Source organism: Ambystoma mexicanum, chromosome 6q (genome assembly GCF_040938575.1).
Source record: "Ambystoma mexicanum isolate Mex_15411 chromosome 6q, UKY_AmexF1_1, whole genome shotgun sequence".
NCBI classification, from domain to species: Eukaryota; Metazoa; Chordata; class Amphibia; order Caudata; family Ambystomatidae; genus Ambystoma; species Ambystoma mexicanum.
In genome coordinates this window covers 635,994,885-636,021,743 of record NC_090937.1, presented here as the reverse complement: position 1 = coordinate 636,021,743, position 26,859 = coordinate 635,994,885, and the positions used below count along the sequence as shown (strand labels likewise).

Below are 26,859 nucleotides of genomic sequence, written 5' to 3'. Positions count from 1 at the left end.
CCAAAAGAAGGGCTGTGTCCCACTGTGGCCAGACACCCGCCATAGAGTGGCAGCACATGGGTTTAGAAGAAGATAGCCCAAGGAGTACCTCAAGGAGTTTCTGCACTGGAACAAAGTTCAGCATCGATGAGGTGACACATTGCTATATACTTCTCACTTTCAACAAGACAACTCTGTGGTTACACATTTGCATGCTGTGCTTTGGGTAAACGGACAACGCCATGGTGGTGGAGAAGAGCAGACAGAAGTCAGCTTGCATCCTAACAGAGAGGCCAATCAAACAACTTCATAAAACCATCATAAAGCAGATCTAAAAATAGAAATACGCCGTACAGCGTCTGCTGAAAAGCAAATATATTTATTGTGCACTTTCATATACATAGGGATTTTTGCTTATTATAATACAAGGAATAAAATAAAAAACAAAATTGTGAAATTCAATATACTTTACAGGCTATTTACAACACAAAATAAAAAAAACATCAGGAAAGACAGTCGCACTGCAAATCAAGCCAACGTAATTGTTATGATGAAAGATGTTATTTATAGGCAAAACGCACATTTGCATAGCAGAATAACTGACGTGTAAGTAATGGCTACTAAATAATAGATAATACTCCAAGTACAAATGGCAAAGACTGCCAATATACCTAGGGGGGCCTTCGGCTGTTCTGGGGAGGCTCATTTTTACTGTAAAAGGCAGAGTCTGAGGTGAACATCCGACGTTGACCGTCAGATGTTACTCTGCTGGGAATCGGGGCAAGGTAGTAAGGAAGGAGGCCGAGGCGAATTGCCCATTGGGAGAACGCAGGAGTTAAACTGTGGTGGTGGTTTCAACTACAAATCCAGCTCTTTGTTTTGATGAAAACAATTTCACAATAACCCAGATGCGGCATTTACACCTCAAACCAGCATCCATGCAAGACTGGGCAAGACACAGCTCCTTCCCAGCGCAATGCAAATATGTATGGTGTGGGTGCCATTTCATTTTAGGAGCCAACATCTGAAAGAAAGAAAGAAAGAAAGAAAGAAAGAAAGAAAGAAAGAAAGAAAGAAAGAAAGAAAGAAAGAAAGAAAGAAAGAAAGAAAGAAAGAAAGAAAGAAAGAAAGAAAGAAAGAAAGAAAGAAAGAAAGAAAGAAAGAAAGAAAGGAAGAAAGAAAGAAAGGAAGAAAGAAAGAAAGAAAGAAAGAAAACTAACATTTCCCTCTTTTTTCATTGGCTTCAAATCCATATCATCCATATCAATCACTGCAAATTGGATATGGCATTTAACTTGTAAGCGGGCTCTGGGTTTGTGCATTAAGTCACAATGTGCATCCAGTAACAACACACAATAACATTAAATAAATAACAACCAAATCTTATCAAAAAGATCGACACAAAAGGGCAGCCTTTTTGGTTTATCCCAAAAAAGAAGAACCTACACCTAACAAGACACAGTTCTATGAAGGTACAGTACCTTCCAACGCTGGACAGCCGGGTGGGTGAGGTGGTGTGGGGTTTGACAGCATCTAGCAAACCTGCTTTCTGCTTCACCAAGCCGTTATCATTCTTAAGGCTTTTTTGCAATTTGCGTAAGCACATGTATAAATATATCCCACAGGGATAAATAATTAAAGGAGTCCATATTTTATACAATACCTCGGCTGAGGCCATATTAAGTCTACGGTACTGCTTAAAATGGAGTCAGAAAAAAAGGTTACCCTACATTTGTTTTACCCTAACAGGAATTACATTTACCCTAGCACTAACAGTGTTGACGCGCCTAACTGTTCCGAATGAAATCAATCATCATAATACTGAGGGGGGGGGGGTTGGCTTCTTGTGGCAGGAGGACGCGCTAGAAGCGGAGACCAGACCGAGGTCATGGGCTATGTGTAGCAAAGGGTCACCAGAACCTGCTCAGTGGACCATGAAAAGTGATTGGAAAAGGCATGGAGGATATGAGGATGCAGAGTTTACAGCATGGCAGGAGTTCAATCCCATCACCCTCTGCATTGCCCACTGCATAATCACGCATGCATGCCTCAGACTGGATAGCACCATATGGGCAAATGGGTCCATGCCCCCTAAACCATTTCCAAAAGAAATTAAAACACAAACTAGACTTGCACTGCAAGCGTATTGTCAAACTGCAAAGGGTGATGAATGGACTGTAAAAGCGGGTGCACAGAATGAATACACAATACTCCTGTGATTCCCCCCTCAGCAAGAAAAGAAAATGCAACAAAGGTTTTTCTTCAATCCAGGCTGCAGTTTACTGTGCTTGCCCACTGCGAGGCTGAAGACGAGTAGGAAAAGCCCAGGGCCCCGACACCCCAGTGGTGGTTGCCCCAAACCTCCTAAAACGAGACATAGGGGTTGGATGGGGCTTTGTTATACGTTCTGAAGACACTGTACATCAGTACTGGGAGGCCACGGTAACCTACAGGAGGCGTGCCAGTGCTGAAAACCGTTGCAGTTACCACTACCTGAAAGCAAACTCGGGCTGCGTTCTGTCACACATGCGCTTTTCTAAAGTGACCATCGATCGGTTGGCACATGAACAAATATGTATGGTTCCACAGCCATATGAAAAACTACAGAAAACAAAAGTAAACAAGGAAATATGCCCCTAACCTCTTTGTAAATATTTCCAGTAGCTAAGCTTAAATTAAAAAGAGGTCAATGCAATTCTGATCTAGCAGGAAATCTGAATTAGCACACGAATATCCTATCTGGTATAGGAAAAACCATTGATAAAATACTGGTTTCAAATCTGCACGACAGCTTTCAAAAGCTTTAAGCGCCAATACCTGGGTACCATGCAATCTGTCGGATACACACGGGAAGATTTGCATAGTGATTGGTCAGTTGCCCATGGAACTTCTGTTAATCAAACCTATCAAAGTATTGACGACAGGAAAAACTATGGCAAAGGCCATGAACACTTTTCACAACTGGGTCCAGGCAACACATTCCAAAATACAGTGCAAATTAATCACTCCAATCTTCATGCCATCCTTCCACTGGAAAACGCGTGGAAGCTTATGATCACCCAATCATCAACCCGTCTTAACCCATCCAGGTGTCTTTCTATTGACCACGCGATGACTATATTCTATTAATTTAGAATACAACACTCTTCTGCTCAAAAGGAAGATGCCTGCACAGATCAATGGTGGGTGGTCAATCGCATACAATGTTTATACATCGCCTGGGCATAGTGGTCACAGACCACAAAGTTTGCTACACCATTACCCAGTTTCACTTTAGTCATCGGGATGGAACAAAAACGTACACTGTTCGAAGAAAGTACACCTTTGTCTTGGTACAGGATTAGAAATATGTACATCTGTAGACTTTCAAATCCATAAATGTATGTGTTTTGGTGTATGCATACAGGTAAATAGCTCCAGATCAGAATTTGAGGTTCGTGTTCTACTCTCCATTTTGGAAACCTGGGAATGAAATGTGGTCATTCGGCTGGTGCGAAGCATACGCATGGTGTGTTAAAAAAAATACATACCGCATTTTATGCATGGATTGAATGCATTTGATGGATTTGTGACTGTGCTGACTAACTATTGAATCTCGACCCACATTCATTATACGTCACAAATCTGATATCACTGCCCACATCTTTATCTGAAATGGAAGGCAATGCTTTGGATTTCTGTGAAATCTGCAGGTTTCTGCAGCTGCAAAAAGAAAGCAGCTTCTTTAGGAACCCATGTAAATGGCTCCCACACGGATATTGTGGACGGCATTTACGATTGTTTGCACATGTAGGTGTTAACATGCACATAAACCCAGGACTACCTGGGTTTACGTGGATAGCTCATACCTACACACAGAAAAAATTATTAGTGCACGCTATGGGCTTCTTACACATTTATAAATATAAGGGGTCATCTTTGTGCAATAGAGGGATCTAATCAAAATGCCTCCCAAAGTGTTTACATTTTTTCAAATATAGTCATCATTCTCAACTGGTATATTTTAGGCAAGGAAAAATAGATTTGACATTTTACAAAATAGCCCTCATTCTGGTATTACAAACATTCTTTGTAGCTAGCACTTCCGTGAATCATATCTTCAGTCTTCATATCATTTAGCACACAAGCAGCGGGCTCTTGGTGGGAGGAGCTTATCAAGCCACTATTCGTCTGCACAAATCACCCGAGCACCACTGGTGGCATGAAAAGGAAGGCGTGGGCACATGTTACTCCATATTTTTCTTTGTAGGTGTATTGGCCTGATTTAGGGAATACAAAGGGCAGGTTTGCCGCTTATCTGGAGCCTTGCACACATACGTAGATATTTTCACCAGCCAGAGTATATGCACACAGAATTTCATTTCTTCTGAATCTACGGGTTATTGGATTACAGCATTATATAAATGTGAACTAGTACTTTAGGTAACACTGTTGCAGGATTTGTTATTTAAAGGTCTGAAGCACATATGAAAATTGCGGCTGTTAAGGAACTTGAAAGATGTTTTTCAATTGTAAGCAAGGTTTCTGCTGCCAAACTCAGACATACAAGTACAACGAGCACTGTCTTGACAAATATAGGCCACAGCGGGACATGCATATTGTTAAAGTCTCCTTTAGGGCTTTTTTCATTCAGATCGTTCTGTCGTTTGGAAACTGTTCCAATGTTACACATAAAATGGATATATGTCTTAAAGCACCGAATGTAACAAGATGAGTATGGAGCCCAAACCATAGGCACATTGCAATCACGCTGCGCCGTTTCCAGTTAGGCTGTTCGGTATAGGTTTGCATCCAAGACAACTGCTGACCCACTTCAGTCATCGCATCAATGTTTCAAAGTTAGGCAACTGACCTGGAAAAAAAAGGACATAGAAATGTAGCTTTGTTCTGGTATACAAGCGGAAAAAAAAAATGATCACACAAAGTATTAGGAGGTTGGATGTTGGCAGTTGAATTGCATGCAGATAACGCGTTGGTAAAGGGCAATCATGGTCGATAGAAGTCCTTTGTTGTGACATTCCATGTTTCAACTTTGTCTCTCGTGGTTTTACAGAGAACATTCTACCCATATTGGGTGGGACGTTCTAATAAAAATCATAGTCCCTTCCTCGAGCCATTAACAGGTGGTAACGCCCATGGCGCTTGTTAAACGCCAGGCTTCGCAGTGGCCATCCCCAGAATGCAGATTAATTATTTGTGCAAATAACCAGAACATGGCTTGTGCAGTTCAGCAGAAAGGTATCACTAAGTGAATACAGCTGATAAACTCCTAATCCTATGTAGCAAGTACACTTACTTGTGAAGAAAATACCTTGTGCATATAAAATACTTTTTTTGCAACGTAAATCAACAAGTTAATCTGTCTTTTTTTGTAAAGCCACAAAACCACTTATTTACACTTAAATGTACAATTTAATACATCTATTTGTCAAGAGTATGAAGGTATATTGGCAGATAGGAATATGTGGATCACAGTAGAAATAAAAGGTTAATATGCAGGCGCATAGAGGAGTCAGATGTGCACCCATTTGAGGACAAGGAATAGAAATGTGACAAGATACACCATTCAGCATTCAATTTGGTTAAGTAAGCTCAGGAAATAGGAAAATAAGAGAAACAATAAAAGGCAAATGGATGTAACATTTCTGGATTTTGTACTGGGGAAAATGTAGAACTAGTTATGTGTAGTGTCGAAATGCATGAAGTTTCAAATGCCCAGGTTTAGTTGCAGCATCTGTCATCCCTACTCATTACAAGCAGATCAAATGATGCATATATGAGAACAGGCTTAATCTGTAAAATATTTGAGACGGTTTGTCCAGGGACTTTAGAATAAAGGGTCTGTTCGAGTAAAAGATGTTACCGAGTTCTGCTGGGGACAGGAGTCTGCCGATTTCCCGTTTTGGTTAACTTTGGTAATGGAAAAGAGAAACAAAGGTTTGGAAACTGGCACTAACCATATATCTGATAAACAAAGAGGCACAAGGCAGAGGAAGCCCTTTTTTCCCCCAAAGAGAGCCACAGATCCTCTATGTTCTGTCAAGTGTGGAAGACTGACCACATTAAAAATAATGGGTGTTGGTATCTTCCATATATAGGAATATTGGGGAAGTATAAAGACAATCAGAGAATTGAAAATTAAAACACTAAACGGCAGTTGAGTAAAAACGACCATCATTGAGTTTTATAGATTCAGATGCGGAAATGTGAGGGTTTCTGCATGAATAGCACATTAACACCCTACCAGCAGTAAAGGATGCAGAGTTAAAAAAAATACCACACGAAGGCTTTCAGAAAATGTCCATGCAATGAATGCTATTGCGATTTTAAAACACTTTCCATCCCTGTTTGGAGGATGGAAATAAATTGGGTGCAGTAGTTGGTCAACTCACTAATGCACTTCATTGCAAAGGGGCCGATAAGTGGGCATCTCAGACTTCCATTCCCCGCAGAAAATGTGCGTGCCCCTTAAGTGAAGGGTTTCCATGGAGAACATTGGAGGATTTTTTTCAGGCATCTGACATGCAGTAGGAGGTAAACTCTACTTGGGTAGTTAAAAACATGCAGCACTTTAAATACAGCCTATTTTTTATCATTACTGCCGGAATCGTAACGAGGGCAGGTTTTGCATAGAGCATGTTTTCATAATTCAATTAAAGCAACTTGTAAAACAAAAGTGTATACGATTGGTAAATAACACGCAAACTACTTCTCTAACTTTTGATTACAATTTGATACGAGAATAGGAGTCAAATGTCGGATATAAAGTTACTTACCATAGTGATTACTGTTCTAGCAGTACCAAGTCTCTGGTGCTCCAAAATAATGGGACAGATGCCTTAATTGCATTGCAAATAAGATTCTTCACTATTTTACGGGGGGTGGGGTGGTGACAGAAACACCCTAATTTACCATGCTTTGCCCTGTAATTACACCCATCAGTCCATTACCATTTTCCACAGCCAGCAGTACGGGTAGATTTTTAGCAGGGATAAATGGCAAGACTAATCAATGAAAGGGGCCGACGTAACTTCAAATTATAGGTGCACCTTTATCCCCTTTCCTCCATACCAATGGGAGATTCCTCAGCTTAAAGAGCAGGTAGGAGGTTGGACCTAACACTAAAAGATTGATGAAGGCTGCTCCGTCTCTCCGGCCCAAACTCCGCAAATGCTCTTGAGCTCACATCCACGCAGTGGTGCTAACAAAAAACATACGGAGGCCCACGTTTCAACTTGTGACAAGGCCCCCTGCTTTACCTTGAGGACTGAAAGATGGATGTCCAAGGGGCCAGGTGCCACCACAACAGGAGAATGAATCCTGGGCCCAAAGGAGACACATTGGTGATCTGCTGACCATCCCCAATCAGTCTGAACCCATGGCAAGGACCAGCCACATGAGTCGCCACAAACCTCTACCTTCATAAGGCGGATGGCTATGTCAATCCTTTTCCGCGGGGAAGAAAAATTGCCCTTTAAAGGTCCATTATTAACAGTTGGTGATATTCCATAGCAATCAAGTGGAGAGAATAGATTGTCCAACTGCATTGCTAACCCAGACAAAAAATTCCTCTCACCATTCCTGTTACAAAGCTTCACCCCTGTTGAAAGGTCTCATCTCTCTGAAGCTCCTGACTCCCAGCACATCCCACCTGGGGAGCTCCAGGGGCCTGTGTGGCCTTCAAGGTCAGCAACTGCACCGTCAAAGTTGCCTCCGCATCATTCTTCCATGGCTGGCCCCTTTTCCGATGTGACCTTACAAGCATTTCCTCAATAAGCGTCTTTCCATCCCTGTAGTCTTATTACGCTGATCGCAGACTCAGATGCCAAATCCGGTGCCCAAGAATGACAGCTGCACCCTACTTTGCCGACTGCCACCAACCAAAACCCCCCTCTCTTTCAGCTGCTCTGGCTCAGTCTCTTGGCTCACGAACCACTGAATCATCGCTCAGTCACTTAACTCAGAATCATCAATAAATCGCAGCTGGCGAGTTCTTTCTTCACTTGTTTCTTCATCTCAGGGTGCCTCATTATCACCATGGTTGTTCTGAGAACTTCACTTCACCAAAGTTCCAGGAACCTGTTCCTTGTGCCACTTTTGCAGAAGATACATTTTCACACAAAAACGGTGACAAATCGGTACAACTGGTCTCCCTTGGTTTCTTCCCAAGCTCTGTATGGCCTATATAGGAAACGTGCTTTACTTACCTGCGATTTTATTTTCCCTTAAAGGAAACCATCTTGACTGAATGCTCAAAATCTCTCTGAAACTGTTTTTACCCATTTGTTACAGTGTTGCATTAATCTTACAAAGTTAATTTACCTGTTATGTGAAAGTTTTATCTGTTGTCTTTTCTTGTATAAAGATTATATTTCTATACAAATATAGTGTGGCGACATTCTCTCAATTGGTATTCATAAAAAGTGTGTACTGTACCTGTTAACCACTGCACTTCACCTCCTGAAAGTAAGGCTTGGGTTGGCCTGACACACCGATATGAGCTAGAGGGAATCACTGGTACTCCTAAGTAAGGAACACATATCTAAAGACCCTGATCAATGGATTAAGGAAAAGCTCCCTAACACAGACCAAAGGGGTGGGAATGACACCCTGGACAAAGGCCAGGAAGACCATAAGGCTGTGAGCTCTTTTTCCTTTTGTTCTTGCGGCTTGTTACCTGGGGAATCTATTTATTGTAAGAGAAAAGAAATCTATTGTTTTCAGTTACATGCCATACTGGTCCAAATCGTTTGTACATGCACCCCCACTTTTTGCTTTCCTGACAGATGTCAGAAGTGGTATGAAGGCCTACCCTTTCCATCCAGTAACAGGAGTTCCCACCAGAGGAAGTTCTAGCTCAGCTGGCTAGACCTCTACAGCAACGACCAGGCACCTATTGCACCATGGGGCTGTGCCTTACTATCCCCAGAGGGTTAAATGTGGCCTTTCGAGAGTATAAGTATGACCGACTATCCCCCAGGTTTTGGGTAGCAGTAATGTTCAGCATTGCAGTGAGGGTCTGGGTCATTTACGGTCATTTACAAGAATTACAGAGGTATAATCAAACTTGCACTTTTTAAAAATGGCAGAACCATTTAAAGTTCAAGAGGGAAAGGCCATTGCATCAATCATTTGTGAAATGACTGTCACAATAGAGGCAAAGCAAATTGTAGATCTAGGGGAGTCAGAGGGGAGATGCTGGGTTTGTCTCCACAGAAAAAAGCCAAGGAATCATGAGGAGCCCGATCAAAGTATCCCAAACATCCTGGGATCCCCCAGGCCTTGAGATCCTGATATCAGACCAGGTGTCAGGAGTCCAACCCGATAGAAGAGTTTACAAAGCCCAGTTACAGCGCCCCCTTCCTACAAGCATCTTTTGACATTGCTATCTCTTGAGAGGAGGGGCTTAATTCCGGGGTCAAGCGCGTTAACAGACATTTTTATTTACCAGGGTGGCCCTTAATGTCCTAGAGAAAGGGCACACACTCTACCAAACTGCCCTAACGGTACTGTAAATCTGATCTAGAACTAGCCCACTCCATCTATCAGCAGGGCATAAGAGGGCAGCGAAGAAGGCGGCCCATCTACTTAATTGGCTTTACAGACCGAGTAAATACCAATAGATCCAAAACTATTGTTGGCAGTGTCCCATTTATCAAAACACCTCTCGCATGGATGTCATTAAGGCAACCATTTTGTTACCTGTCCCTATTATCCATGTGCCCTTCTCCCATATTGGGATGGGTGTTCTAGGATCTGGGAGACCCACCAAAAACGGTAATCGATATATCCTGAATATAATGGATTTGGACACTTAGGTTACCAAGGGGATTTCCTTATGAGAAGCAATCATAGCAAGAGCAATATACATCCATTAGTACCATACTTCTAACAGATGGTGTTCCCTAAGGAGACACTAATGGACCAAGGGATCTACTTCATGTCATGAGTCATACTTTGAAGATTGACACCCTCTGCATCTCAACACATTAATCCAAAATCATGGTCTAGTTTAACGATGCTTCAAACAAATGCATGCTTCTCACGCTGAAACAAGCACATTTCAACTTGCTACTCCTGTAGAATGGAATGATGTGGCGATTACAAAGATACACTGCCCACGCAGGGAATACTTGCCAGCTACACCCTCAGCCAAAGCAGCCTTACGCCAGGGTTCTCCGATACTTCAGACATATGCAGTTCATAGGCTAAACATCGATTGTAGGCAGGCAGACAGGCTATGGCAGCATTCCAAAGCAGAAGAGTGTTCCAAATGGAGACCCAGGACAATGTGAATCTCAAAAGGGTAGTCAGCCCTGATATAACCTCAGGGCTTGAACTTCTCAACCAACATGCCTAAATGCATGGGCCAATCTCCTGCCAGTCCAGCCCTCTCCCAGGTGCAGCACCTAAAAGCAATAACCAGCACTGAGGAGGAGTGTTCATCCTATAAAACCTAGCTGAGCCAGACTATTGGCTTGGGTTGTTTGAGAAGGAGTTGGAGGCAGGACTTTCAAGAGAATTGGTCGGTTCAAGGAGTTCTAAGCAGAGCGTGGTTGAGGGAGAGTGCTAGAGGTTAAAGAAGTGAAAAGAGTTCCTGGAGAGAGGGCAAAATAAATACCCTCTGAAGGAGTTGTTGGAGAGACGGAATGGTTTTCATTTTAAAGCAGGAGGGGAGTAACCTGGCCTCCTGCTAGACAGGCTAATCAGAGAAGCTGCACAAGAGTGGCAGACGACTAGAGGTGGAAATCCAGTAAGGCTACCTGAAGGGGATGGAGAACCTGATAGACTGTACAGGGAGGTTCCAGCAAACCAGGTCGGCTCAGGTCAGCTCTTTGAAGTGGGAGGATTAACGAGTTTGTGGAGCTACAACAAGGGTTAAATTCAGGGCCACAGAGCAGGGAACCACACCTGTCACAGATGGGACCAGGCAGTGGACTGAAACATCTAATTCCAAAAGAGCCAGACAACCAACCTACACCGACTACGGACTGAAAGAAAATCTGTAAGTGCAACACTGCTACATGTTGGCTTTAATGACTTTAATGGCTTCAAGGAAATTCTTGAAAAAGGTGGGTAGACCATTAAGACTGGGAGGACTTATTCCCCAAGTAATCTTTTCTTTTGTTACAGAAATTAATATGCGTCATACACCATACTGGTCCAAGGCATTTGTGCATCTTCCTAGCTATCCTGTAACACTTTACATACAAAGCCAATAGGAACAGGTCTTTGAAAGCCGCAGCTTAATAAAAGCGGATTGTATGGGTGTGAAGGGCTTGGGAGGAGACCCATTTTGAATTGACCACGCTTCGAAAAATACAGTGGACCACCTACCTGTCATCTGACTATTTCGTAGCCTGTCTAACAGGAGCATCTATACTATATGTTGGTGGGCATAAAACATATCTCCCCAGACAAGACTTCGCCCTATTAGTCCACTATGGTGGTGTATGATGCAGTATAAAAATCTTAACATAACATCATTGACAAACAGTCTGTCAATGGAGCATATGTTCTTTGTTCAATTAACATTTACCATGTGACGACTATTATCCAAATTAGAGTAAGGACTACAAGAGAATGTTGGCAGACACATTCCTTGCTTAATCAGAAAATAAAATGGAACCTTCGATGCCGTCTCAGCAGATCAGTCCATGACTAATTCCAGAACGTGGGCAGGGGGGGAGGGGGGGGGAACCAAACACCATGATGAGATCTGAAAACCAGCCAGCGGAAAGTGTTAGACATTTAAAAATCAACTGCATTAGTAATAATTTAATCTTGTCCAACTCTTTTGGTTATGGTTAACATATGATTTTGACGCATAAAGGAGTGCCCATGGGCAGTTCAACCCAACATCCATAATTCATGCTGGGTAAGATAAAAGTGTTTTGCTAGATTCTTACAAGGAATATGGTCCCCCTTTGACTTTTATAATCACTGAGCACGACAGTCCCAAAAGTATGTAGAGTTCCTTCTATAGTGGCATAAGCGCATCCAGTAAAGCCATGATCTGTTGTATGAAGGTTCTCATACTCCACCCTCAATATTAAAAATTGTTTTTTAAAAAAAAAAATCAAACTATTAGTTTAGCTGGTCAATCCAGTTTTTTATGTTGGTTTTTCAGAGAGAGAGAAACGCAGATTTAAAAATCTTTGCAGGTAGCTGTACAATAAACCAGTCCGGAGAAGGCAATCATTAAATGCTTAAGTTGTCTGCCCCTTTTATTGAGGATCCAAACCTTTATGTGCACCTGTTGAAAACATAGGGAACAGAGTTTCTCTGAAATTTGAACAGTTTGATGGAGGGGGCAGACACGTTAGCCTGCATGTATACAGTAACTATTCACCTGTAGAAAGACTATATAGGATAATACATTTGAGCCAGGTCTCACATTCCACAATGCCACCTAGCAGCCAGCGCTGGAAGTTCACCTCCAGTTCAGTGCCACATCAGCAATGCATGTGTGTATGCAAATTAGCCCAAATAAAAGTCTTTTCCTCCAGGAAATTGTTTGTCTTAGAGAACAGAGCTACTTTAAGTGTAGCTTTATCTACCCAAGACAGAGATTTCTCAAGGTTGCTAGAATCCCATCTACCAGGTTTCACCCTTATTAATGGTCATCAGTGCAGTACAGTCTTAACAGCCTTGTGGTTGGAGCATTGGGGCATGTTTACAAAACCACAGCAAATGTATGTTAGTTTGAAAAGGCTTGAAAAAAAAACCTGTTCACCTGAAATGTGAAAGTAGAATACATTTGAGCAAAGTCACACATGCCACAACGCCGCCTAGTAGCTATCACTGGAAATTCCCCTTCAGTTCAGAGACACACCAGCAAGGCATTGTGGGTGTGCAAATTAGCCCAAATGCAAACCTTTTGCTCCAGGAAATTATCTGTCTTACAGGGCAGTCCTACTTTTAATCGATTTATCAACCCAAGACAGACATTTCTTAAGGCTGAGAGACCACTACAAACCTGGTTTCACCCTCATTAGAGATCATCGTTGTGGTTGGAGCATGCCAACGTTATGGTAGGTTCAAAAGGCTTGAAAAAAAAATTCAACTGATATGTGAAAAAGGGGCTAATAGATTTTAGCTAAGCCACACATGTCACAGCGTCACCTAGTAGCCATCACTGGAAGTTCACCTCCAGTTCATAGCATACAATTATTAGAATATAATTATTAATGTACACAACACAATAGAATTGATCATGTGCAATATTAGGGGGAAAGTCACTCCCCACAACTGGAAGATCTCTAAAACCACTTGCGATTCTGGTGGTGTAGCCCATTGGGAGGTAAGTTCAAGTGGCACAAGGTTTGAGCAAAAAAATAAAAATCAAGAAGATGCAGGTATGGGTTTGGGATGTTACAAGGTGCAACATGTCCTCATACCAAATATTTGAGCTGTTGTAAGGGTTTTTGTAATTTGCTTGGCGAAGCCTGCGCTATCAGCTCGAGATGGTTACACGAAATAGTGTAACAGGCTGAGAAGGTTTGCATCCATGTTTGATTCGTCCACAAAGTGGGTTGATCTACTCAAGGTTAAACACCTATGTCTGAACGGCCAACGAGCACAGTTGTGGGGGATCATGCAGCCCCCGTTTGTTCACATAAAAGTGGAGGAGGTATTTTCTGGTCAACATGTATGCATTCTTGCTCTTAAACAGAGGGAGAAATGGCCTGAGAGGCAGGGAAATAGTATTGGGTTCTATAAAGCTGAGCTTTTTTTAATTCCAGAGGTTGCAAATGTAACAATCCCCTATGGTGGCTCCCCAAACAGCACATCTAATAGCATAAGTAGTGAAGAATGAACCGTCTGAGGGTTGAACACATGAAAGAGACATGGTCAAAGGTGATACATGTCTACCCCGACTAACACAACATAAGTGAACTGCCATCACAGTCATCAGTTTGGTGAGGAAGCACAGAGATGCGCAAGGCCAAACTGAAACAGTGTTTAATGAAAATGGGCTGCTCAAACGAAGAAACATAGAAACTTCTAATATGGGGGCCAAATGTCGTCATGCAGTTTAGTATCCTTCACATTGATCATGCAGGCCCATTCTCCCAGCATCAATGAAGTCTGAACCTGGACAGGTGTTATTGACTGCCCCTACGAATGATAAAGGTTGAGAGGGGGGTGGGGGGAAGGTCCAGAATGGAGTGCAGGACTGGCTGTTTGTTTTATAAACCGTAACAAGTGAGAGACTAATCACCTCCCCTTGTTACCAAGTGGAACATTTTCAGGCCCGATTTGTCAAAGATTCTGCAACTGTCAAGAACATGCAGGTGGATTCAGGGGAGGAGAAAAAAAGGGGTGATGACAGGAAGCAGAATCCAATTCCTTCCACCAAAGCAAACAGGGGGTCTCCGGATATTAGAGTCCAATCTTAAGGGTGCTGCTATATTTAGCATCCAACAGGGAAAAGATTGTCTTAGACCAAGCAGTCAGCATTTGTGTTTGTTGTCTCTGCTAGATGGTTGCGAGAGAAATTCCTTTTTTATGCCTTCTGGAGGTGTGTGCTACCAGATCTCTTCTGCATTCTAGGATGCATGCTCATCTTCTGCTAAACCCACTCAAATGAGAGCCTAATTATCCCCCAGAAGGTCCCTTTGAAATGTACTGATCTCCTTTCATAACCTTTTGCATGCCGCCAAAAGGGCATCTGCATTAGCATGTCTGAAAGGTAGGGCTTAATTGTGACATTCCTTTCTGGACAAGTTACCAAGCAGCTTCTTCTCCTTAGTGAGGCAGCTGTCGAAGATATACCCAAGGATGTTGCTGCTTTACTCTTCAACATAGTCTGCTGCCACAACTGAGAAGTGGGACTCTGGTTGTGTGTCTAGACATAGATTTCAGACCTCTCTCTCCAAAAGCTATGTTCATTTTTCTGTTGGTTGTAATGGAATGGGGCTTCTCCATATTTTCCATATCTCCTTTAACACATCCGTATGGATATGAAAGCCTGATCTGGACAACGGTGCCAACGCCATAATGCCCTCCTCCATTGCAGACCTATCTAGTACCACAACTCCCATGAATTCTACAATTCCTTCTATTCCACTTATGAAAATGGTGTACTGATGAAGGGACTTCTTCAGGGTCAACCTGTACTGGATATGTCAATATCAGAGGCTAAGTGCATGTGTAGGAGAAGGCAGATGTTGTGGTGCCAAGGGTTGTGGTGTCACAGATGGTTGAAAATGGCCTGGAGGTTCACAACCTTTGCTAGTGGCTGTGTGGTAGGAGGAACTGCTTCTTCTGGTTTCTCTGGCAGTCCACCCATGGTGGTCATTTCTTTGAGGAGGTCCTTTCATTGCATAAGAGGTCATACATATCTAAATGTTCACAGACATGTCCTCCCCTACAGGCTGACCGGGGCGGACCCGATATAGTACTATGGTACAGAGACCCCCGATCTTGAGTTGGGCACTGGCAGTGTTTCATATAGATAAAGGTAGTAAACAGGTGGCTAACAGTGGAAACCATTATAATAGTGGCCAACTATAACCGTTCTAAATTTGGAGAAAACAGGTACCACTTTGCCTCAAACGAGGGAGGTTTGGGATAGGACAAATCCATAATATACCCAAGAGCAACTAGTTCTCTTTGAAATATGAGATTGGAATGGTTGCAGTGATGCATTCTTCTGCATAACTTTTTTTTGTGGCGTAGTATATGCATAATCTTACCATCTTTTCAAACTTTAAAATGGTATCTGCTGATAAACTGCTACCTCAGTTCGATGTTCAATGGGTAATAGGAGCGGTTCCCTCTGAAACAAGGCACCCACAATAAGCTACTTTTGTAAGCTTATGATGGGAATGCATCTCTTCAGTCATCTGCCTGGTCCTGTGCCACAAAATACCCCGAGTCACGGTTGCTGCTGTTAACCCCTGCAATGGTATCCCCTGAGTTGTACCATTTAAAAAGGTGGCTAACTGCCCACGTACACGGGTTTCTCGCATGGCCCGCGACACTCCAGAGCGAGCTTCAACATGCCAGGGGGCTGAGGAGAAGAGGATTTTTTATTCGCGTTGGATCTTTTCTTCTGACAGGTTAATTCTATGGAAACCAATCCCTGAGGCATTCAGTCACGGTGGTTCAGAAAAGAGGACTAGAGCGCAGAGCATTGTAGAGCAGGGCATTTATGCATACTTGGCCCAGGGTGCCCCAATGTATAAGTGAGCAGTGTATAAAGCTTCCACTCACGTCCTCAAACTGACGTGCCAATAATCTGGAGAAAAGGAAGTGGAATGAAGAAGAATAAAACAAAATATGAACAACGATACTGAATGACAGGTTTGATACATCAGGAACTCTGATTAGGGTAATGTGGTGAAGAAGAGGTTTTGAAATTGTCACGTGTTTCGTCAACGCATGTGTTAAAGCCCTAAATAGCCCAGAGGGCGATGCCACACAAAATATTCATTTTGGCATCCAACCGATTACAGAAAGGTGTGCCTCATGATCTCTCTAACACGAGCCACATTTTAGGCCATTTAATGTTAAGAGGTTGGTATGATCAACTGCTAACAAATACATTGTAACATAACATTTTTTCAATAACCTTTCAAAGAACGTTTTAGAAAAGCACAGCCTGAACAAGTGGCGACCGGTTTAAGGAAACAGTGGATTTATTCATTCAACCTAGCTCTTGTTTCTGATAAGAGGGCTAATTTTGAGGTTTTATTTTGGGAAAGACTTATTCACAAAGATTATTTAAGTAACAGAATTTGTAGGGAAGTTAAGTTAGTAAGAAGCAAACCAATCATGCAAATCTTTATTTCTACACAACACAAGATTAGGTTTTACTTTCTGATTGTTGGCTAACGCAAGAAGAGACCACCTGCAAATCTTTCTACACTGAGAAGCTAAGTACTTTTGGAACAAAACAGATTTCAACAGGGTGTATTGAACCCAATTATATTACTTTCTGTATACATTTTTTGGTGTAGTATTTTTGTTTTAAATGGAATATTGTGAGATTTCATTTTTGTCAGCTTTAGCTAGCCAAGATCCCCAGACAGGGTTGTATTGCAAACGGTCTACATATTCAGCATCGTTATACATGCAAGGAAAGTGTCCTGCAAACCACAGGTGACCACAACTAAATCTCTGTGAACATCAAGCCCCCAACTGCCAGATGTATGAATGCCCAAATCCTTCACTCTCTAGGAAAGGAAACAGATGGACCTGAAGCTGACCAGCATTGGTATCTTTCATAGATTCACATGCTTTGAATATTCCTCATCGTCAAGTTGGAAATCCTTGGCAAACCAAGCAGAAGTTAAAAGAATCGGCAGCAATATGTGCAGCATATTCTCCGAATGTTGGGCCTTTTGTCCTGCGACTAATAAGGACAGGATCCAGGCTCCACTACCCCATGGGTCATCTTCAGAGTCTACATGTGCAGAGTGCCTTAATTCATAGATGAGCCCCAGAAATGAAAGTTGGGTGGTCTCATGTGGAACCTCGAGAACTACATCCAAGAAGCCCTTTCCTTCTCCAGCACAGTGTCAAATGATTTTAATGGATTCAAAAGCAGAATTTGTAAATGCATTAAAGACGGAGAAGGTGGGATGTTGAGGCTCACTTTAAAGAGGTCCGAAAGGAATACTGGTTTGGCCTTGGCCGTATACCTTACTGATAAGCAGTAGTGTTTGGTAAAGGTGTGTTGCAACTGCCCACACAGACACATCAAAACGATAGTGCAGCAGCACCCCTGCAATCTTTACAACATTTCCCTTGTAGAGTAGGCACATTCTCCCAGAGGGTAAACTTGCCTTAATCCACCGAGTTTGGTAAATGCAATAAACAGCTAGGTAGGCGTCCTATTAATTTTAATTTTTAAGAGCATTTTTGATTGCAAAAAATGTAGAACCATCTGCACTGAGGCAGCAGAATGGGCAAAAAAGGTAAGCAACCACAGTTTTATTCAGATGAAAGTCAGACGGATATCATGTCAAGAATTAAGGGTTGTGAATAAAAACATTTTTTGTGATACCAGGCCTGGACCACTCTGTGTGCCTGGCAGAGGTAATAGCCATGAAAAAGTAGCTTTTTCAAGAGATTCATTCGATGTCCGTACAAAGCAGTAGTTCCAAAGTTTGACCAATGAGCAAGGCCAAGACGGTATTGTGCTCTCAAGAGTGAAGACGTTTTGCAAACCGGACGGAAAGTGCAGAAAAGACCCTGCCTTAGTGATTCTCCCTGAATAAAGAGAGCAACGTCCTTGGGTACCTGTACATGACTGATAGATGCACCATGACTGTGCATGAGATATGCCACTTGAACAAGTACAACACACATGGAAGGATGGAAAGGAAAAATGGCACATTCAATTCCGAGAGCACAAACAGCAAAAACGCTTATACTTAAGAGCCTAAGTAGGAAGGAACCCTGGCCCATTATGAGATGTCCTAACATACTTGAGAGGGATCTAGTTGTCAACTTTTAATTCAATAGCCATGACATCAGGTAGAACGACACATGCTCATAATGGTAAACGTTGCCATTGCTCTTGAATGGATTTGATCTCAGTTCTAGGGCTCAGGGTTCCCATTCGGAGTCAAGGGAGATGTGAGAACCATGCTTCCCTGGCCCAGCCTCGTACAACATGGTTCAGCCAACGCAGATGGCTTTGTAGGCTGATCAGAAGCCTCTGAAACAGGATTATCAGAGTTAAAGAGCACGCATATATTCCTGACAAGGGAATCAAAAACACTTCCCTGGCCAGTGATATTTACTTTCACTTTTCCATGTATACCACAATAGGACTGTGCAAATGAAACCTCCTTTGGGAGGACCAACATGTACTGGTCTAAATGGCAGTGAACAGGTCTGTCAGCGGGATCTTCCACTGTTGGAAGACCTTGTTCAGTTGACATTTATTGAGCTCCAATCCATGCTCAGGATGTCCGACACCATGTTCCAGAAACCTGGGAGATGTTATGGTTTAATACAATGTCCTACTGCCACATCCAGCTCCTTCCACAGTCATTGTCTTTCTATTAACAGCGTCAATGTAGTCCTTTGTGTGGAGATACCCCCTATAAAAAACAAATTCCCACTAGGGCAAGAGTTGGAACTTGTTTAAGTCGATTGAGAATCCAAAAGATGTCAATGGATTAATTGGTGAGTGCCAAGAGGCTTTGGTCTCAAGAAAGTATGTTAAGAGTACACATGGTAGACATGGTGGCCTTGCCTTGCCTTGGGAGGTGTGGTGCAACTGGATATAGACAATTGCTAAAGATGCCTGGTGGGGATGTGCCTCAAAAGGGTAACCTCCTAACTGGTAGCATTGATTACTAACTACAAGGGAATTTCCCGTGCTTGTCGTGGGTGGGGGTATGGAAGTACATTACCTCCAGGTGGATAGAAGCAAACAAATCCTCCTGCTGCAGCAGTGGAATATTCTCTTGGAGTGACCATTCTGAAATACTGCTATCAGAGAAATCTAGTCAGGTTTCTCAGGTTCAGGATATGCCACCGTTTGCCATTCTTTTTTTTCCCTTTTTTGAATACATGTACCTTTCAGAGTAACTCGATGGCACTCCCGAGATCCAATAATTGTACCTCCTCTTATAGCTAGTGCTGTGATGAAGTATTGAAAGATGCCCTTCGACAATTGTCATTTCAGTCCACTGCAAAAAAAGTTGGGAGGCAAGGCAGTTGAGACAGGCTTGTGTGAAGGACTGACCATTGAACTACGCCGAAGGCTTGTGTTTGGAAATTAAATTCCTCCTCCTGCTTTTGGTATCCCTGGCACAAACACTGGTAGTCCTATGTGTGATAACGCTTAGGAGCCTCTTAAGCGGTCACAGATCGTCCTTTGGACTAATCAAAGGGGAAGTCGGTTTTTCCACTATTGGATGGTTCTCACAAAAAGAGCAGTACCTGTTTTGATGGCATTCAAAATCTTGTCCAATTTCTCTCTGAAGATCTATTTCCCCAATAAAGGGTGTTGTGCACCCAGGTGAGGGAAGGGCAGTTCTCTCAACGATTCCCTCACATTGTGTGTGGTCCATGGGTTTGTAGTTAGATGGGTCATTCTGGGAGAAGGAGACATTGGGGCCTCAATGGAGGACAGCTACACTAACACAGAGATGGGGGCACAATTACATAGTGGGTTTCAATCCTGTACAGCCTACTTCCTCCAAGTTGATGCATAAAAATCATTACCCCAGCTTAAAAAAAATAGAGATTCTATGATGCTGTGCGATCATAGCACACTGCAGCCCTTTTCCCGATAAGGAAATCACTGGTAGGTTATTATGCAGCAAATAAAGTGTAAAAGATCCCGCCTCATGGAACACATGGTTACTCAACTATTTTGAGTATGGTGTTGATGCAATCTTTGCTTATCGAAATCCTGCTTCCCAGGCTGCAGTTTGACATCTTGATACTATACGACAGACATTTAGGATTTAGTTTGCTTTTCTATGATAGTTACTGGTTTTTGATTTGTTGTCTTTCTTGATTAGACCTGTGTTCCTGGGGGATTAGCAAGAACATTGCTGGGCTTGCCTCCAATGTGCTTCTATTTCTTACCAGTGGTAGTTTATTTTGTCCTCATTTTATATTCTCACACTTACACCATTCTTTGGTTATACTACTTTTTGTTAATCTTTAACATGTTTATTTCAATCCTCTCCCTAAACAATGGGTATGAAAGCATTCCAACTATCTCAAACACATTCTCAGCAAGGCTGGTATCCGAGTAGAGATCGGGTTAAATAACATACCTTCTTTTCAACAATAAACACAGAGAAGCAGGTGAGTGGGTGGGTAATTATTACTCCAGTTGTTAATTTGAGGGCTGTCAAATAGCCGAGTGGGATGCTCAGAGAGCCCAGGCATAATTTTAGGTTAAAGAGCTTCGGCAAGCAGACTCCTTAATTGTATTTCTAAAATACTCAAAGCTTTCCATTTTCATTAAGTAGCTTATTTGGTTACTCCTTGATCCTTGCACTATAACATCTGCACTTACATGCAGGTCTTCCGATTTTGGTTCCTATGGGATATATGTGCCACATATATGCCTTTGAAAAAATTCTCTCCTGGATCAAAAATCAAAACATAAGGTGTTCTGCAAGTCCAAACTCAACTGTTCAAACAGTGTGACAGTTTCTGTATAAGGGTCTCAAAGGTACTCGCTGTAGGCTTCTTCCAGCTGGACACTGGGATGTGGTGGGTTACGAGCACCACTGGTTTGCCTTGTAGTCCCTGTAGACCTTGCTGTGTCTGAACCAACAGTTGAAGGTAGTAGTAGAAAATATCTTAATCTTTAAGCCGGAGATGATTGGATTTGCCGTCTGCAGGTTACAAAGGTGAGTTAATGAGGACTCTATCCCCTCCCTTTCCTAGGATTCTTGATCTCTCTCCTAAGGTCCTCTACTCCTGCTCCTCCATGACACCACCACATGCCCTTTCCTCGTCCCACTGTGAGGTAGACCCCTTCAGATAGCAGTTCGACTCCTCCATCCTGCATTGGGTCAAAGGTGCCCTCTCATTCCTTCCTGTTCTTGCTAGCTTTTACCTTGCTCGCCTCCTGTAGTTTCTCTTGATGTTCCCCTCCAACCTCGTATTGATCTCTGAAGTCCACCTCCTCCTTATATTTCCAACTAACATCCTTCGGACCTTAAAAGCGCACTTGCTCTTAATGTGTCCAACCCAACCAATCTCCTCCTCCTGGCATAGCTCCCACTCGTCTCCAGCTTCCTCATCGCTCCACTCTTCCTCCGACCACTATTCTTGCTTTCCAACCTGCACCAAATTCATGCTGCCAGCTCCAAACATCCACCAGGCTTCCGGTGAGGGTCTACACCAGTGGACGCGAATCAGTGAGGGGTTGTGATTGTCTGTACTTAATAAATTCACCTGTGTTTATACTTCAGAACTTTGGGGCCCGACAAAGCCTTTAAAAGGCTGTACCATCACCTGAGATTTTACTTTCACTTATGGTGGGCTTGCTGCACACCATGATGTCTACAGCATTTCCTTGGTTTACCAGCAAAGTGGAGAGTCCACTGATGACGAACAAAGTAAACACACTGTTAAAGTGGTGCCATTTCCATGCTTGAGTGTTCTGGGCTGTCGCTGCATGAAAACAAATGCAGAGTTTCTATCGGAAGTGGACGCATTGTGCGATTGTCATTGGCTAGGTAAGTGGAGTACCACTGATAAGCGAGCTGTCCTGATGAGCTTGTGCAGTACGAATATTTGGTGTGCTTTTGATGTCTGAGAGGGTGTTTGCATCCAGGAACAAAGGAAATTAAATACTTTGCTATAGGGTTTCCTTTGATCGTCAAGTTCTGTTCACTTCATAATACACTGTTCCTAAAGGACTCATGTGACAGTCTGCTTTATCCGCTAGTTCAGGGTGGCACCCAGCCTCCTTGGTCGCTCCACTAAGGGTCCCCAAAGTCAGGCCGGTCACGTTGTCACAGTGCATGTGCCTCATTTTGGCTGGACCTCTGTGTTGAGGGTGGTGCGAGTAGGACCGCCTGATCCATTAGCCATTTGTTTGTTAACAGTGGATGCATCTAAAACCGGATCCAAGCAAATGGCCACCCTTTCAGGATCTCAAAGGTTGCCTTTATTCCCTGGCAGTTGTAATAGGGGTGCCTTTGAGGTGGCGCCTGTGGTGTGGATATTTTATGGAAAAGCAGCAGCTTTCATGCAAACCCTGTTTGGCAGGATGGAACACTGAGTTGGATTATGTTGACCTATATGTTGACCTATAGAGCACTTTGGATTGTCATATGGAGGTGTGACATTTTTCTCAAATCTGATGGTCAAAAAAAGTAGCTTTTCATACTGCAGAGGTCCTCTTCCCAGATGTGGGATGAGCACAGAGCAAGGATGGAGGGAGCTGTCTTCAACTTTTGTGGCTTGTATAGAAGGCCAAATAAGTAGCAATCCTTCCTCCCTGAGGTAAAAAAATGACTCCTAATAACTGGGACGCTCCGATCATAAATCGCATGGAAGACCCTAATTCCATCTGGAGGTGAATTCCTCCATATAACAAATGTCTGAACACTGAAAAGATGCCCCAGTCATTAAGGTATGTAATTGCTCAAAGCAAGCACATCACAATGTGGGTTCTTGGTATGGAGCCTGTTGAACAAATACTGCTACAGAGACCAAAAGAGATGACGAGATGTCAAATGCCTGGCTGAGGAACCAGGTCTTAAGTTTGCATCAAACAAGTGCAAGAGTAGGAGAAGTCGTCAGAAAAATGGAGGAAGTTCCACAAAGATGAAGCAGCAACAGAAAAGGCAAATCCTTGGGGACGAGAAGAGCATGCTGAGCGAAGCAGATACGGTGGAACGGAGTATAGAACCCCCCCAGTCTAGCTGAAAGATAATACGTGAGGAGTTGGAGACACTACGATAGACAGTACACACAGTTTTGAAAAGCACCCGCCGATCAACAGGGAGCAAATGCAAATACCCAAGATGGGGAGAACGGTAGGGAAGACCAATTTAAGCAACCTAAGCAAAAGATCATATAAGCAGCCAAGTTCTGGACCACCTGAACTTGTTTAAAGCAATAGGTAGGAAGACCCAAGTAGAAAGAATTGAAATAGCCCAAGAGAGATTGGATGGAAGATTAAGCAGTAGAGGTATGGCTGAAAGAGAACAAAAAGAAAACATTTTGCAAAGAAGTTGCAAATGATGGTATAAGGAAGAAGGGATCTATGTGATCACTGTGACCCTGATCATTGCTATGGCTGAAAATGGCAACTTTAAAAAAAAATTATTTAACCCCCTTTACACCACATAGATATGTGGGGGGAGACCCCCCCACAGCCCCTCCATATTACTATAACATCACATACACCCCCCGCCCCCACATATCTATGTGGTGTTTAAAAAGAAATTATTTCGGCCGTCCCAATTATGAGGGCAACATTTTGGGCCATTAACGCAAGAAGCAACAATGTTAGTGTCAGGAGTGAGATTGTCCACCTTGACACCAACATTCTTTACAATGTGGACAGGAGAGGGGAAGGCACCCAATGCAGGAGGCCAGCAAGTAAAACATCTAAAGGAATTGTATCCATCAAAACCAATCATCTCAGTTTTGTCATAGTTCAGAGGGAGAGAGTTATTGGTGACCCAATTAAATACAGGCGAGACAAGATTGGAAGGATGCAGCAGTAGATTCCCACTCCTCATCCAAATGCATGAATAACTGGGTGTCTGCACTATAGGTGAAAAAGATACAAGCTAAAAGAAGCAATAAAGGCACCAAGGGCCTGAACATAAGGACTGAACAGAAGAATAAGTGGTGAGCCCTCAGGAAGACCACGCCACTGCTGACATGTAACATCATCAAGAAGAGCCAGGATGACAGGATTCTGTGCCACAGCCCGAATGGAACCCGGTTAAAGTTGATGAAATGGGAGACAAGATGGCTGCCGGCAGGGAGTAGAGGTGGTAGGTGGAGCTCCGTCTGACCTCTCAATGATAATGCAGAAACAGTCAGAAGTATGATAGCAAATTATCGCCATACCCACATTTACTCTGAGGTATGACCCTCGAACCTTGGAAGGAAGCTGAGTGAGTGCAAGGAGGGGGCCCTGTAGAGGCACCTACCGGTCCATTGGAGTAAAGGTTAAGAGGAGCAGCCCTTGGGGAGCTACAGGGAAGGAAGGCACGCCGAAAAGCCCGGGGTAGATCAGAGGGGCTGGGCTACCTCTGTCTTCCTTGGGATGCGTCAATACGAGTAACATTGCAGAGACAAGGATTGGTTTAGCACACAGTGATACGGACACCTACAGAATGGGCAGTGCCGAGGCAGATCATGGTCCTATACCGTAGCTTAATCAGATGAGAAGTTTTAGGGTTGAGACATCATATCACAGCTGTAAAACGATTTGCTGGCAGGGCAACTTCTGTCCTACTCAAGGAAGTATATCTGTGGTGAAAACAAAGGAGGAGATAGGCGATCTAAATGCCAAAAGGGAAACCGAAGGAGACAATGTTCCAAGCTAAGCGTAGGTCCCTTTCAGTTACGGGTCCAATACAGCAGTTGTGGGGCACAAAGGCAAATTTGGAAGGGGAATTTCAAACAGGTAATATGGCTTCCCGAGAGTGAAATGGCATCAGATGCAGCAACAAATTTAATTTCAAAGGGAGAATGCAAAAGGGACTAAAAGAGCTCCAAGAATCATTTTATGGCAACATTACGAACACAGTTTCAGATGTTGAGATCTGATCGGTCTAAATCCATGGCGAGGCTCAAAAGGGAGATAGTTGAACTAGGGGAAAAGAACCAATACTATTGACAGAGTTTTGCAAGAAATGGCTGATGAGGTGCAAACAAAAGGTAAATTGTGGGAGCAGCTGAGTAGGGTTTCTCATAACTTCTAACAGAGGACCTGGAAAATAGATCCTGTCACTCTAATATTCACGTTATGAATTGTTCCGAAGAGATGACCAACAACGCACTCAAGGCCATAGTCCAAACCCGGAGAGAATTCATCAAACTGGTCAAAAAGGTGGGGGTGAAAGGCCACACTCAGGGGACGTCCTGGTCACAATGACATCATATCCACAGAAAGAGTAGTTAACTGCAGGCTGCAAGGGAAAACACAAATCACAGGTGGGTGGCTCCAGGATCCACCTCTTCCATGATTTGGCATTGAGTACATTGCAAAAAAGACGAGAGATGGGCTAGGTGGTGAGAGAATTGGATAGGGGAGACCTAGGATACATGTGGACATTTCCATTTGGTCTACTATTATCCTGGCAGGTCCCTCAGCGCTGTATAACATCTGGTCAAGAGGGTGTCGACCTGCTGTAATTGGAGAGCGAGGAGAGAGTTGCAAACCTGGGAGAAGGACTACAAAGGAAGAACAAAATGTAGGAATGGTCGACTGGGGCTGGGACTACGCAGAGCAGAACACCTAAAGGTCTTGCACCAAGGAAAAACCTGCGAGGACGGCTACATCACAAATATGGATCATATCCTTCTGCTGCAGGCCGCGATATTCGTGCAAGAGCAGGATGGTGTATGGCACTTCCCCATTGCCTGCAGCCCACTACAAAAAGCTGATCACATATTAGCTGGTAGGCGAAGCCGGTGGTCCACTCCGAAGGGCCTTACCAGTCTGAACCTCTAGGTAGGTTTCTGAGCACCAAAATGTTTACTGCTGCGCTCTGTTCCTGCCTGCACCGAGATGTTTTGTCTTCATGCAAAAGCCTCATTGGTCGCCCCACTCTCTGCTCCCTAGCCCAATCCAACACCCTGTACACAGAACACCAGCCCCCAACCCACCTCACACTGCAATGCCCGTCTCAGCTGCTGCACCCACCCCTCCACTGCAAAGCACATCAAGCCAATCTGCATTCATAAAAGAGCGGCACCACATATGCCTAAATCACCTCTACAACTGTACAGCCCTCACTTCGCCTTGGAACTCGAACCCTCATCATCGCACTCTTATTAAAAAAAACAAAAAAAACATGCACACTGCATCCAAAGCACCTAGCGTACGGACCATCATTGCCACCAGCAGCCCCTCTGCTGTGCTATCCAGACCTACCACCACACCCAGCAGCCCATTTGCTGTGCTATCAAACCCTACCACCACACCTAGCAACCCCTCTGATGCACTGTCCAACCCTACTCCCTTATTCAGCAGCCCCCCAGCCATCAGCCTCCCTGTGCCCAATCGTAGCTGCGCGTTTATCAATGACCGCTCTATCCAGGCCCACCCCCTGGACATCCTCAATCTCATCTAATAACCTAGACCTTTTAGCAGTCACAGAAACGTGACTCAAAGCAGGCCCCTCCCTCTCAATCTCCATACCCACATGTTACACAATTGCACACTGACAGACAAGACGCAAAAGGCAG

General features: G+C 43.4%; 1 protein-coding gene across 3 annotated transcripts in view; it reads right to left on the bottom strand.

Moving 5' to 3' along the window:
* Window positions 1-339: 339 nt before the first annotated feature.
* Window positions 340-26,859, bottom strand: part of ANKRD50 (ankyrin repeat domain containing 50) — a 239,834-nt gene continuing 213,314 nt past the window's right edge. For all 3 annotated transcript variants that reach the window (XM_069631123.1, XM_069631122.1, XM_069631124.1), the window contains exon 5: window positions 340-4,831. The gene's annotated coding sequence lies outside the window, so the exon portion shown is untranslated. The remainder of the gene's footprint in view (window positions 4,832-26,859) is intronic.